Raw genomic sequence first — 15,194 nt, forward strand, 5'->3', positions numbered from 1 at the left:
ATTCACGTTAGCAGTTTCTTTTGTCTCTGCTGGTCATTCTGTGAATATTCTTAGAGTATTTCAGGGATAATCAAAATCTGCCCAGCTTCTCCTTCTCCCCTTGATAAGGTGAATCTTCATTGATAAAGGATGGTCGATTGGCTTGGTGCCATCTTGCCACATTCAACAGAGAAGAAGCCGGGTGTTCTGGTGAGCAACGCGGCCGGAGAATGCTCCGGACCCGAGACGGGGCCAGCAACACCAGGGATCTGGACGGAGGAGGTGCAGCCACAACACCTTCTCCAGATGGAGCCCCGGTGACACTGAGCAGCAACTAACTCAGCTCCGGGATGCGGGACTGGGACAACTCCGAACCGCGGGGGGCACTGGCCCAAGATGTATGTAGGAGGCTTTACATGTTTTGCATCACTACATTCTTCATCATTTGCACAAAGGTAAAATAGTTATGGTGTTTTGATAAGAAAAGAAGGTGAACCTGAGAAGACCAACACGATGAGGAGGGGAGATGAGAGGTACCTCCTGCCCAGGGTTTTCAGTGGCTCTGTCTGGTGCTGGAATGAAAGGTGATTGTAGATACTATCACAGACTAATCTGGCCTAAGCAATGTAGTCTGAGATCGAGATGACCCCAGGAGAGCAATTCTATAAGCTTAATGCATCTCTTGCTATGTCCATACAAAATGATTAATATTATGAATACTTATATGTTAGTTGGACAAGGAGAGGAGAAACACACCCATGGGATTCCGCTCTGGGGTGGGTGTCCTGCTGAAAGAGAATCTGTCCTAGAAGAAGCATCCCCTGAGGGAAAGAACTTTACCCCTATTGATTGTGACCACACCTATGTCTAAGCCCCAACCCCTCATGCTGGGGGATTAACTAGGCTGAAAGAGTGGGGTTGGGGGCGAGTCCCAGTGCCAGATCTAGAGAAACTAGATCAAGATCCAGATCCAGAGGAGAAAGAGAATGAAGTAGCATGGGGGAGGAAGAAGCAGGAGGAGAATCAGAGGAGAATGGAGATGGGAATGGAATAAACTGCAACTGACACCAACCAGCCTGGCCCTCATTCCTTCCTTCGCCTGCCTCATCATCGCCATCAACCTCCCAGGGTGGGGGAAGTGGCTGGAGACTAACGAACGCGGGCGGCAGGAGAGATAGAGCGCCGCTGCCCTGTGCCCGAGGTGTGGTGTCCTCCCTTTTTTTGTGTGTGTGTTTATACAGTGGAGAATGGACACTGGTGGAGGGATGGGTTCTTGAACATTGTATGAGGGAAACACAAGCACGAAGATGGGTAAATTTGTAACTGCACCCTCACGGTGACTCACTAATTAAAAAAATACATAAATTAAAAAAATCCTATCACTGCAGCAACAAAGGAAAAGTCCCCGCCAAATCCTTTCCCAGATCCTAAGACTGGTCCACCCTTTGCTGCAGAGTGGCTCTCTCATGGCAGCACCCTCACGCCACCAGGCCTGCCCTCTGGTTCATACCAACAGCTTCTGTGGGCACCACTACCCAAATCCAGCCCTGAGAGCTACCTCAGGCGCTTCCTCCCTTTACCCTGCATGATAAACCTATAACCCCACAGCATTTCACCTCTGAGCAGCCCGCCCAAGGACTAAGAGTTCACAGTCCCAGTGGATTCTACGGGTGGCTAAATGGCTTTCCAGATACTTCCCAGGGAACAGCAGGGATGAGAAGGGGATTTACGGGGTCTTCGCTGGAAGACCTCTTTGGAGTTCTGCTCACACTTCCTGCTCCTGGGTCCTCTGCTACAGGACTGGTCCTCCCTACTGCTGAGGCGTAGCCGTGCTGCCCCCTGGTGGTGGAGGAAGTGCACTGGGGAAAGGGAGTTGGGCCTCCTCCCACATCATTAAAATACACCAAGACACTGTTGCTTCAGACTTTGATAAATGATAATATAATAATAATAATAATAATAATAATAATAACAAGAACTTCCTTAAATCACCTGAAAGTTCCTCCAGAATTTCTTTTTTTTTTTTTTTTGCTTTTTGGGTCACACCCAGCGATGCTCAGGGGTTACTCCTGGCTTTGCACTCAGGAACTACTCCTGGCGGTGCTTGGGGGACCATATGGGATGCCGGGGATCGAACCCGGGTCGGCCGCGTGCAAGGCAAACGCCCTACCCGCTGTGCTATCGCTCCGGCCCCTCCTCCACAATTTCTTAAATCTGCCATCTTACATTTATATTAAGAAATGGGCGCCCAGTCTGTGATTACAAGCAAGGTTATTGCTCCCAGGCACACAGCGCCTGGCACTCCCATTCCCAGCAGGTGGAGGGGTGTTCTCTTTAGCCCTACTCTATGTAAGTGTTTCCCCCAGTGAATACCTCAGTCCATGCCCACTTGTAGGAACTTTGGAATATGCAAGTCACAGGAAACACACACCAAACACAAGCTGGTGGAGAAGCTAAAGGAAGAGCCCTCAGGGGGATGATGGGTTCAAGTGAGGAAGGTGAGGGGTTTTACACCAGAGAATAACTCCCTCAGATCCAGTGTGTTCCCACCTCACAGCCCTATGTGTCATTGAATCCCCTTCAAGTCCTTTCGTGAGAAGGCCTCAAGAGGCAGCGATTTGTATATTAGGGAACAAAAATAGGATTCAGGGCAAGGTGGATGCAAGGTGCTGACAGAGAACAGGCTGGATACAGAGGTGTGAGTCCCTTCTTTGCCTATGCTATTAGAACAAAGGTGTATGTTGGGGGGGTAGGTTTTCTTTGTTCTTGTTTTTCTTTTTTAAATGGTATATCTGTGTTTTTCCAGATAATCTGGTCAATCTAGAATTTGCAGACCATAATATCTATTGTAGGTAACTGCCTCTTGGGACCTCTGGAGCCGAGAGAGATACATTGATGATAAAGGCTTATCCCCAGAAATAGAGCTTTCACTATCATCTCAACCTCTGTAAAGGTCTTCCTCTGCAGAAAGACCACTTTATCCTTAACTCTCCTGACATTTTCTTTTTATATCCAGTCATTTATTTCCCAGACATCCACTGATATATACCAGGCTCTCTTACACACCCACACCTGGTATATAGTAGGAGAGAGAGAGGGAAAAAATGCCTGTCATAGATAGGCCTGTGGGGAGTGTGTGTTGGTGGCAGAGGGAAACTGTGGACATTTGTGGTAGGAAGTGTACACTGATGAAGGGATAAATATTGGAACATTGTATGACTGAAACTAAACAATGAACTAAACAATGAACACCTTTGTAACTGTGTATTTCATGGTGATTCAAATAAAAAAAATCCTAGGAAAACAAATTAGTGGAGTGAAGACACATGACTTGCAGAAAAAACATGTTTACCGAGTGGAAAAAAGACCTGAATATTTTTGTTTGTTTGCCTCTTTTTTGGTTTTAGGCCACACCTGACAGTGCTCAGGGCTTACTTCTGAATCTGCACTCAGGGTCCACTCCTGGAAGGACTTGGGAACCATATGGGATGCTAGGAATTGAATCTGGGAAGGCTGTTTGCAAGGCAAAGACCCTACCTGCTGTACTATCTCTCTGGCACCGAAGGCCAGACTTTTGGGAAACTGCAAGCACTGAGCTTCAAAATCTATGAGGAAAGTAAAATGAGTTGAAAGAATTTTATAGCTTAAGCTAGAAACCTTAAGCCTCATCTCAACAGTTTCTTTTGAAGAAAACTGGATGTTTGATCAAATTCATTGTGACTGTACTGTAGAGTATAAATAAGACTTGGGGGACTTTCAGAGAAATAGGACAGTGACGCACTCAGTGAAGTCTACAGCAGTGACAGTAAGCATGAGGGGTGACAAAGTAAAAAGACACTTTCACAGGGACTTCCAGATCACAGCCTAAGTCAGGAGTCTGTAGTTCAGAGTCTAGAAACAGCATTGCACATATGGTGTGGGGTGGAACGGAAGGCCAAAGTCAGGATGACACCAGGTTTCTGGCATGGATCACAAAATACTGATTTGAAAAGACATAAGCACACCTATGTTTATTACAGAACTATGTACAATAATCAAAATCTGGACAGAACCCAAGTGTGGAAGACAGATGAGTGGGTAAAGAAATTAATTCTAATATACTTTCAGGGCCAGGTGCAATGTGAAACTGAGTTCAATTCCAAACCCCATATGGTTACCCCCAGGAGTTCTATTGAGTTCAGAGCCAGGAGTAGTAAGCCCTTAGCATCATCAGGTGTGGGTATCCAAAATTCTGGTATATGCACATATGAATATACAAAAAATTCTGGTCTATAGGTATATACAAAAAAAATCTGGTCTACATATACACACACATTGAAAATTCTACCTATAAGAAAAAATGAAATCTTGCTTTTTGCTACATCTTGAATAGAAGTAGAGAGTTAAGCAAAATAAATCAGAGGAAAGACAATGCCAGATGACCTCACTCACATGTGTTATGTAAGGAAACAAAGCAAGAGGGTGGATGGTATGAAATATCAACAAAGTCTTGTAATCTGACAATCGACCAAGGCGACCACGTTGGGGGGTACAGGAGAGACCCTGGAGAGGGAATGAGGTGGGGAGAAAATGAGCTGATAAGAAGCTTCTTTTTAAGAAGTGGCAGAGGGTCTTGCGCACGTCGTTGGTGGTGGCAGTGTGGTACGGTTTTAGATCCGAAAAATAAACAGTAACACTAATGTAAACATATTACCTCAACAATAAGAATTTTTGAAAAAGTAGTGGGACTCTAAAATAAGTTTCATATAGGTTTGTGTAATTATGTGAGATGACAGTTGTAGAACTTGTTTCTCAGACCATACACTTTATTAAGGGATGCATAACTATAGATTGATAGGAGGGGGGATATTAGGAGAGACAAGTAATAATGCCAGTTAAAATCACACCATATTTGTTACAAATGGCTGCTTTTTTCATATCCAGATCTATATATAGCTTTGGTGCTACAGAGTGGAGTCTCCTTAGATGAATATCAAAACTGCTTCTCAACAGTTTTGAAGGATGGAAAAAAATTACAGAGAAAAAACTTATAGAGAAAAGGAAATGAGTAGAGAGTAGCCTGCAAAAAGACAGTGAATTTCTGCCAGTTATCCCCATAGTAGGTGATTTAAATTCTCACCCTCCCTTTTTACTTAACTTCATTTGGGTTTTGAATTTACATAACATAGCTTATCCTTTGTGATTACTAAATACAATCCATTTGGGACTCTCTATTTTCCCCCAATCCCTTCTCTCTTCTCTAATAATTGCCCTGGAGCAGATCACTCCCATCTACTCACTAGTCAAGTGTAGAAATGAAATAAATTCAAGATCTCAGGTATGTGTATGAATGAGAGAATTTAACTCAGTGGAAATTAATGGCACAGAGGCCAGGGCTGTTTGCTCAGGAACATTCGCGGTGCTCCCCTGCAACCACACTGAAAATACCATAATTTCTGTCCTATCTCTTGAGACTTTTATGGCCTTTTTCTTCAGTTTCTCTGCCTTCGTTTTGTTGGTTTCCATTATTGTTTTTTCAGAATCAAACTCTATCTCAGATTCAAACTCATCTCCTTCTTATACTAACCTATTCTCTTGTTTCCTCTATGCCCATTAATGCCCAGGGAGATACATTTCTGTATTTTTTTTTTTCTTTTATTGAATCACCGTGACAAAAGTTACAAAGCTTTTGTAGAGGTTATGCTTTCAGGTTTAAGTCTCAGTCATATAATGATCAAACCGCCATCCCTTCACCAGTGCACCTGTTCCCCCACCAAGAACCCCAATATACCCTCCTCCCCCCCAACCCCGCACCTGAGTGGCCAATGATCTTCACTTTATTCTCTCTATACTTTGGATACATTCAATATTTCAACAGAGAACTGAATATTATTATTTGGAATTTCCCCCCAACAATCAAACTTGCTGAAAAGGAATCATTTGATAGTTTGTTTTCCATTCCTGAGAATGAAGATTATAGGAGCTCGCGTGGCTGCACCACGCAGTTTTGGATTTCTGTTATTTTAGCTCAGTTTACAGTCTAGATGCATTTCTATAAGTCTCTAGGTGCCAAGATGGGTTAGTAGGCCTCCCAGATCATAGTCTCTAAGGAGCAGAGGGGCCGGGCTGCTCCGGATCTCATCTGGGAGGAGGATGTGCTGGTAACACCCCCGACCCATGATCTCTTGTGCGCCACGTCACTACAAGCTAGAACCTCTGGGTTGTGAGTCCTAGAAAATGGCGGACGCCACCTGGGCACTGCTGCTGCTGCCGCTGCTATCTTCCCCATAGAAAGAAAGCGTTGGGAGAGAAAATCCTTCCTCCTCCCCGGGCGGCATGAGGTCGTAGCTCAGCTCACAGTCTAGAAGCATTTCTATAAGTCTGTGGGTGCCAAAATGGGTTAGTAGACCTCCCGGATCATAGTATTTAAGGAGCAGAGGGCTCTGTATTTTCTTAATTCTCTTGATTTCCCATATCAAGTCACTATCCAAATCCCATAACTTTGCCTCAGTGAAGATGTGACTCTTATAGAAACCCTTTTCCTACCGACACTGTCTTCCTCCAGATCCAGAGGAATCTGTCCACCATTCTATCTTCAATCAACCCCAGATTTTCCTATCAAATAATACCTTCCAACGCCTAAGATCACATCATAGTTTTAATAAAAATAAATCTCATTCTGCATCAGTAAGTGACTGCCAATGTGAGCTTACTAGATCAAGGTTCTATTCAAGGTTCCTATTTCTGAACTCCTCTTGCCATTCCCACATCAACCTCCTGTGACAAGACTGTTACACACTTATTCCAACCACGACAATCACAGAGGTTATGCTTTTAAAAGATTAGGAAGACGTTTTCTCAGAGCAAATTTTTTCTTCTCTAAGTCAGGACATGGGAGAACCTAGTAGGTTAGTAGTGGTCAGGGTAATAAAACTGAATTATTTACAACAGGTGCATGTATCTCAAGGGTTAGGCCAAGCACCTATTGAAAAAATAGTGGAATCCAACAAAACTTTTAAAGACAGAGAAACAATGAAGACAATAGGCCATAAAAGGATTGAGAGATAGGACAAGAATTTAGGCAGTATTATTAGATACAGTCAACACTAGTACCATCCCTGGAAACACATGTGAACCCCTGGGCACCCCACATATGACCCCTGAGTACAGAATCAGGGATAGACCCTAAACGTCACAATATGTCCCCCTCCCCTCTAAAAAGTTAGTAATTATTCCTGTCTTGGTCTATGGAGTGTGGGTGATAAACTCAATGGAATCAAGATTGAATGGGTGAGGAAGAAGACTTTATGCACACAGAGAATTTTCCCACCAATTAACTTTCTTATAGTATAGTTCAGGAGGGGAAAGAAAAGGAAGTAAATTGTTATAATCTATTCTTCTATTCAAAGCTCTCAGTTGAGAGTTAGAGAGTTATACAATAATTGCTTCTCAATGATGCAATAATGAAATCATAGGTAGGGGTTCCCTCTTGCCAACCCTTGGATTTCTCAGAACCAGGCAGAGGAACCAGAGGGACAGAGGACCAGAGGAACCCAAGCACAGTCATCCAACTTGCTTATATACTTGTCAAATTCACTACAAACACAAAGGGATAAGTTGCATTTGAATGACCAGGAACAGCTTCTTTTACCTTTCATTTCCTGGACTGACCTATAGCATCCTGGGTCTAGAAGATGTGTATGTTTGTCTAAAAGTTCCCTCTCATTACAGCCAGCAAGAACTGAGATATATCATAGAAAAGAGAGTCTAAACAATTCTGGAGTTCAATTTGATGATCTGCCTTTCCAGAGGATACTAATAATTTTGTGAAGGGGCTTTCTAAGCAGTGTAAAAGGGGCCAGGGGCCACTCCCAGTGATAGTCTGGTTGTGCAGGGCCAAGTCATTCAATGTTAGAACCAGACAATTTGGTGCTGCTCAGACAAAAATTCTGGAGACTTCGAGGGCCACACTGGTAGTGCTCCTGGTACCACATGGTACTGAGGATTAAAATTTCAACCTCTGGACAAAGGCATGCATTCTAGCCTTTTGACTTGTCTCCCATATTGCGAGTCAACAATAAAAATAAATAAATTTAAATAATTATTTAAAAACTACATTAAGGGTCTGAGACATAGTAGAGCAGGTAGGGTGCTTGCTTTCTATGTGGCTGACCTGGGTTCGATCCCTGGCATGTCCAATGGTCCCTGGAGTACCTCCAGGAGTGATTCCTGAGTGCAGAGTCAAGAGAAATCCCTGAGCATCACATGTCTAGTCCCAAAACCAAACCAAACAAAGAACAAGAGGAGAGAAAAGAAAAGAAGGGGCTGGAGCGATAGCACAGTGGGTAGGGCGTTTGCCTTGCACGCGGCCAACCCGGGTTCGAATCCCAGCATCCCATATGGTCCCCTGAGCACCGCCAGGGGTAATTCCTGAGTGCAGAGCCAGGAGTAACCCCTGTGCATCGCCAGGTGTGACCCAAAAAGCAAAAAAAAAAGAAAAAAAAAAGAAAAAAAGAAAAGAAACTATACTAGATATACTTCATTTGTTACTATTAAAGGAAATCAAAGTTGTCAATTAGATAAAACTTGTGACAATCATCAGGAACTGATAAGCCCTGTCTGCTTCTCAAAGTTAGAGGAGTACCTAGCTCAGTGAAAAATGTAGCAGTGGGGGTGGTATGGGGATACAGGAATTCCTTCTTTAAACTACATTTAAATTATATTTGTAGCTATGAACATATATTTCAGATAAATTAGAATTTCCCATCCCATCTCCTCTTCTGAATTCTTCCCTTACCCCAGTCACTGGAGGGATAGACAGTGGGTAGGGATTCATCAACCTTCCGTCTTCCAGTCCTTTCGTGAAGATCCAGTCCTCAAAATTTGAAGACTTATGCAGGACACAAGATTAACAAAAGTCCTGGGGACCCACTCCCATTCTACTGTCCCATTTTCTCCCCAGAGGTATGGAGTGATGCCCAGTCCATGCAGCAGTTCTTTGGAACTCTATTATGGAAGCCATTTTCTTTGTTCTGTTTTGTTTTGTTTTGTTTCGTCTTAGCTTTTGGATGAGACCTAGCAGTGTTCAGGTGCTACTCCAAGCCCAGTACTCAGAGATCACAACTCCTGGGGGTGCCATTGACCAATTCCATGCTTCCAGAATGCGCAGACATGGATGCCTGGTAAAACTTATGTGCCCTTCAGATAAATGTCTTTATATTTTTACCTTTTGGCACACAAAATGATAATGAAAATAAACAAATATATCAATAAAGACTGAGGATCAGAAATATGAGGACATAGGAAAAAGTTACAAAAAAATAAGCTGAATCTAAAGGAGAGCCATTTTGGAATGTTTGTGGAAGGAAAGTGTGGTTAGTGAGCAAGAGCAAATGGAGGATGGAGCAAATATATTATGAGAGGTAGGCAGGAGTAAGATTTTGAAGCTCTTACACATTATGTAAAGAATTTGTATTTTACTTTTTCTTTTTTTCTATTTCTATTTATTTTATTTATTTTTATTTTATTATTTCTTTTTCTTTCTTTCTTTTCTTTTTTTTTTTTTTGCTTTTTGGGTCACACCCGGCGATGCACAGGGGTTACTCCTGGTTCTACACTCAGGAATTACTCCTGGTGGTGCTCAGGGGATCATATGGGATGCTGGGATTCGAACCCGGGTTGGCCGCGTGCAAGGCAAACGCCCTACCCGCTGTGCTATCACTCCAGCCCCTTATTTTATTCTTTAATTAGTGAATCACCATGAGGGTACAGATACAGACTCACACATTTTAGAACTTGTTTTTCCCTCATACAACGTTCACAAACACATCCCTCCACCAGTGCCCATTCTCCACCACCAATAAACCCAGTATCCCTCCCTACCCCAATCCCATCTCCCCCCCACCCAACCCTGCCTCTGTGGCAGGGTATTCCCTTTTGATCTCTCTCTCTCTCCAATTGGGTGTTGTGGTTTGCAATAGGTGTATTGAGTGGCCATTGCGTTCAGTCTCTAGTCTACTTTCAGCACGCATCTCCTTTCCCGGGCGGGATCTCCAACCACATTTTACTTGGTGTTCCCTTCTTTATTTGAGCTGCCTTTTTCCCCAGCATGTGAGACTGGCTTCCAAGGCATGGAGCCAACCTACTGGTACTTATTTCTACTATTCTTGGATATTATTCTCCTATTCTGTTATTTTATATTCTACAGATGAGTGCAATCTTTCTACGTCTGTCTCTCTCTTTCTGACTCATTTCACTTAGCATGATACTTTCCATGACCACCCACTTAAAAGCAAATTTCATAACTTCATCTTTCCTAACAGCTGTATAATATTCCATTGTGTAGATGTACCAAAGTTTCTTCAACCAGTCATCTCTTCTCAGGCACTTGGGTTGTTTCCAGATTCTGGCTATTGTGAACTGTGCTGCAATGAACATACAGGTGCAGATGTCATTTCTTCTGTGCTTTTTTTGCACCACCAGGATGTATTCCCGGTTGTACTGCTGGGTCATGTGGAAGTTCAATTTCCACTTTCCTGAAGAAATGCCCTTATTGTTTTCCAGAAGTGCTGTACCAGTTGGCATTCCCACCAACAATGATATAGAGTCCCATTCTCACCACATCCAAGCCAGCACTACTGCTCTTGTTCTTTTTGATATGTGCCAGTCTCTGTAGTGGAAGATGATTTCTCATTTTTGTTTTGATTTGCATCTCCCTGATGACTAGTGATGTAGAACATTTTTTTCATATGCCTTTGTGCCATTTGTATTTCTTTTTTGAGGACATTTCTGTTCACTTCTTCTCCCCATATTTTGATGTCTTTTTTTTTTCTTTCATAGTTCTACTAATGTCTTGTATACACTGGATATTAACCACATTTCTGATGGATATTGGGTAAATAATTTTTCCCATTCAATGCTCTTTTTCTGTATTTTATTTTAAGTCTTTTCTTTTTGCCTGTTTTTGTTGTTGTTCATCACTCCTGGCGATGCTCAGGGTTTACTCCTGGCTCTGCACTCAATAATCACTCCTGGTGTTTCTTGGGGGACCTTATGGGATTCTGGGGATTGAACTAGGTCTGCTACTTGCAAGGCAAATGCCTTCTCCGCTGTATTATTGCTCCATCCCCAAATCTCTCTCTGTATTTTGGACACTGTTTCTTCTTCTTTTTTTTTTTTGCACTATGATCTCTTTTATTTTTTTTAACTTGTTTTTTTATTTTTATTTATTTATTTTTATTATTTTTTATTTTATCATCATGTGGAAAGTTACAAAGTTTTCAGATTTATGTCTCAGTTATACAATATTCAAACACCATCCCTTCACCAGTGGACACTGTTTCTTCTGAGGTGCAGAAGCTTTTTAGTTTAATGTAGTCCTATTTGTTTATGTTTGTTTCCACTTGCTTGGTCCCTAGTGTTTCATTCTTAAGGATGCCTTTAACTTCAGTGTCATGGAAGTTTCTGTCTATATTTTTCTCCATGTACCTTATGGATTCACTCTGATATTGAGGTCTTTAATCCACTTTGATCTGACTTTTGTCTATCCTTTACCCCTTCTTTTAAATTTTTTTATTTTATAAAGTAGTTCACAATATTTGATTACATGTAATATTCACGCACCAATTCCACCATCATTGCAACTTCTCACCACCATATTTCGGTGTTTCCATCCAGATGTTTGGATGTTTCCATCCAGAACCTCAACGCCTGCCCCAAAGCAGAACCAAAATAATATATTTTGTATTGCTTGTTATGAAAAACCACTGAAAATGTTACAAAAAATTTCCTTAGAGGAAAGAGTGTGAAGATTATTGTATTTCACCGAGAGGCCATTAAACCCTTCTATAAGAGATTCCTAACATGATGTTTATGGTTGAGCCTTTTGTGATTATGAATATATATAAGCAGTCACGTGATCTCTTATTGTGTAGTTCTCCCTCTCAGAGAACCTGGCTAGCTTCCGGGAGTATCCTGCCCAAATGGCAGCGCCTGGCAAGTTCCTCATGGCATATTCGATATGCCAGAAACAGTAACAATGATGGGTCTCATTTCCCTGACTCTGAAAGAACCTCCAATGCAGCACCACTGGGAAGGATGAGTAAAGAGAGGCTGCTAAAATCTCAGGGCTTCACATGCTGAGGTAAAGGCAGCTCAGACAGAGAAGGGAACATCAAGTAAAGGGTGCTGGAAGGACCTGTTTGGGTTGGGAGCTGCCAAAATAGACTATAGAACGAACATAATGACCACTCAATACCGGTATTGCAAAGCACAATACCCAAAAGGAGAGAGAGAACAAAAGGGAATGCCCTGCCATAGAGGCGGGGTGAGGAGGGGGGGGTGGGGAATGGGAGGAATACTGAGATCATTGGTGGTGGAGAATGGGCACTGGTGGAGGGATGGGATCATTGTATGACTGAAATACAAACACGAACATTTGTAAGTATGTAACAGTACCTCACGGTGATTCACTAATACAATATTTTAAAAAATAAAATAAAATTAAAAAAATAAAATCTCAGGGGCCGTAGGAAACAATAGAGGCCGTGCTCGCAGAGTGAGAGCGCTCGCAGCCTCCCTGCCCCTCCTGCAAAGCTCGACTAGGGGAATCTCCACAGCTCGCCTGCCCGCCATGGCCGACGAGGAAGCAGCCTTTGATGACACAGTCGAAGAACGTGTGATCAATGAAGAGTACAAAATATGGAAGAACAACACCCCTTTTCTTTACGATTTGGTGATGACCCATGCTCTGGAGTGGCCCAGCCTCACTGCACAGTGGCTTCCATATGTGACCAGACCAGAAGGAAAAGATTTCAGCATTCATCGACTTGTTCTGGGGACACACACATCAGATGAACAAAACCACCTTGTGATAGCCAGTGTGCAGTTCCCTAATGATGATGCCCAGTTTGATGCTTCACACTATGACAGTGAGAAAGGAGAATTTGGAGGTTTTGGCTCAGTTAATGGAAAAATTGAGATAGAGATCAAGATCAACCATGAAGGAGAAGTAAACAGGGCACGTTACATGCCTCAGAACTCTTGCATCATTGCAACAAAAACTCCATCCAGTGATGTTCTTGTTTTTGACTATACAAAGCATCCTTCGAAACCAGACCCTTCTGGTGAGTGCAACCCAGACTTGCATCTCCCGGGACATCAGAAGGAAGGATATGGGCTTTCTTGGAACCCAAATCTCAGTGGGCACTTACTTAGTGCTTCCGATGACCATACCATCTGCCTGTGGGACATCAGTGCTGTTCCAAAGGAAGGAAAAATTGTGGATGCCAAGACCATCTTTACAGGCCACACAGCAGTAGAGAGGATGTTTCCTGGCATCTGCTCCATGAGTCTTTGTTGGTTCAGTTGCCAATGATCAGAAACTTATGATTTGGGATACTCATTCAAACAATACTTCCAAACCAAGCCACTCAGTTGATGCTCACATTGCTGAAGTGAACTGCCTGTCTTTCAACCCTTACAGTGAGTTCATTCTTGCCACAGGATCGGCTGACAAGACTGTTGGCTTGTGGGATCTGAGAAATCTGAAACTTAAGTTGCATTCCTTTGAATCACACAAGGATAAAATATTCCAGGTTCAGTGGTCACCTCACAATGAGACTATTTTGGCTTCCAGTGGAACTGATCGTAGACTGAATGTTTGGAACTTGAGTAAAATTGGAGAAGAACAATCCCCAGAAGATGCAGAGGATGGGCCACCAGAATTACTGTTTATCCATGGTGGTCACAACTGCTAAAATATCTGATTTCTCCTGAAATCCCAATGAACCTTGGGTGATTTGTTCTGTATCAGAAGAAAATATCATGCAAGTGTGGCAAATGGCAGAGAACATTTATAATGATCAAGACCCTGAAGGAAGCATTGATCCAGAAGGACAAGGGTCCTAGATATAATGTCTGCACTTGTGATTTTATTTTTTTAAAATTTATTTTTTAATTAGTGAGTCACAGTGAGGGTATAGTTACAAATTCGCACATTTTCGTGCTTGTTTTTCCCTCATGCAATGTTTAAGAGCCCATCCCTCCACCAGTGTCCATTTTCCACCACCCATGAACCCAGTATCCCTCCCACCCCCCCAGTCCCATCCCCCCACACCACCCGGCCTCTGTAGCGGGGCATTTCAATTTGATATCTCTCTTTCCTTTTGGGTGTTGTGGTTCCAAATAAGGGTATTGAGTGGTCATCCTGTTCTGTCTCTAATCTACTTTCAGCACGCATCTCCCTTCCCGCGCAGGATCTCCAATCACATATTACTTGGTGTTCCCCTCTCTATCTGGGATGACTTTCCCCTAGCGTGTGAGGCCAGCTTCCAAGCTATGGAGCCAACATCCTGGTATTATATACTACTATTCTTGGGTATTAGTCTCCTACTCTGTTGTTCTACATTCCACAGATGATGCACTTGTGATTTTAGACTCCCCCTTTTCCCTCTCAACCCAAGATTGATTTAACACTGGTTTTGAGACACAGACTTGTTCAGCTATTTCTCTTTTTAGCTACTGTCAACAATGTTATTAGCTCAAACAGAGAGTATTTTCTAAATATTAATTGGGGGGCTTGATTCAGTAAAGCCACAGGCATATTTAAACTTTTTTCTGGAATTTTCTAGTAACATAGGTCTGAAGTAGCAGTGGAAAGGGGGGCATTTTGCGTGGTCATTTTTCTTTCATACTACATCCCCAAGTTTTTCAGTGAAGGCTGGAATAAGGAAGAAAGCCAAGTGAGGTAGGTGTCTGAGCCATTAAATAGAAAATACCTGAAGATGTCCTTTTTATTCAGGAGAGGGGAGATTTAAGACACAAATTTCTGCTCTTAAAATATTCACAACAACTTTCAGATGCACATTGTCCTATGTAGACCATTCTTCGTTTCTTCAGTTAAGTCAAATTTACATGTTTCTCTCCCAATGTTTTGCTTGTTAGTGTATTTCTTGAGCTGTTTTCATATTATTTTCCTTTCTGTGAAATGTTTTTTTGTTTTTTAAAACTTGGGACCACCAAGTTGTAAAGATGTATGTTTTTACCTGACAGTTTTACCACAGGTAGACTGTGGTAAAGTCAAGAAGAGTGAATCTCAATACCTCGTATTTGTTTTTAAAATTAAATTAACCCTGCATAAAAGTTGCTTTTTTTTTTTTTTTTTGCTTAGGAGTTAGTCTTTGACCACTAGTTTGATACCATCTCTATACTGAGTGACCAGTTTCACCAGCAGGCCT

At 42.4% G+C, this 15,194-nt stretch overlaps 1 pseudogene; it reads left to right on the forward strand.

Annotated features, from left to right (window-relative positions):
* Nucleotides 1–12,573: 12,573 nt before the first annotated feature.
* On the forward strand, nt 12,574–13,886 carry LOC101549968 (histone-binding protein RBBP4-like; annotated as a pseudogene).
* The last annotated feature ends 1,308 nt before the right edge of the window (nt 13,887–15,194 follow it).

This window comes from Sorex araneus, chromosome 5, assembly GCF_027595985.1.
Source record: "Sorex araneus isolate mSorAra2 chromosome 5, mSorAra2.pri, whole genome shotgun sequence".
NCBI classification, from domain to species: Eukaryota; Metazoa; Chordata; class Mammalia; order Eulipotyphla; family Soricidae; genus Sorex; species Sorex araneus.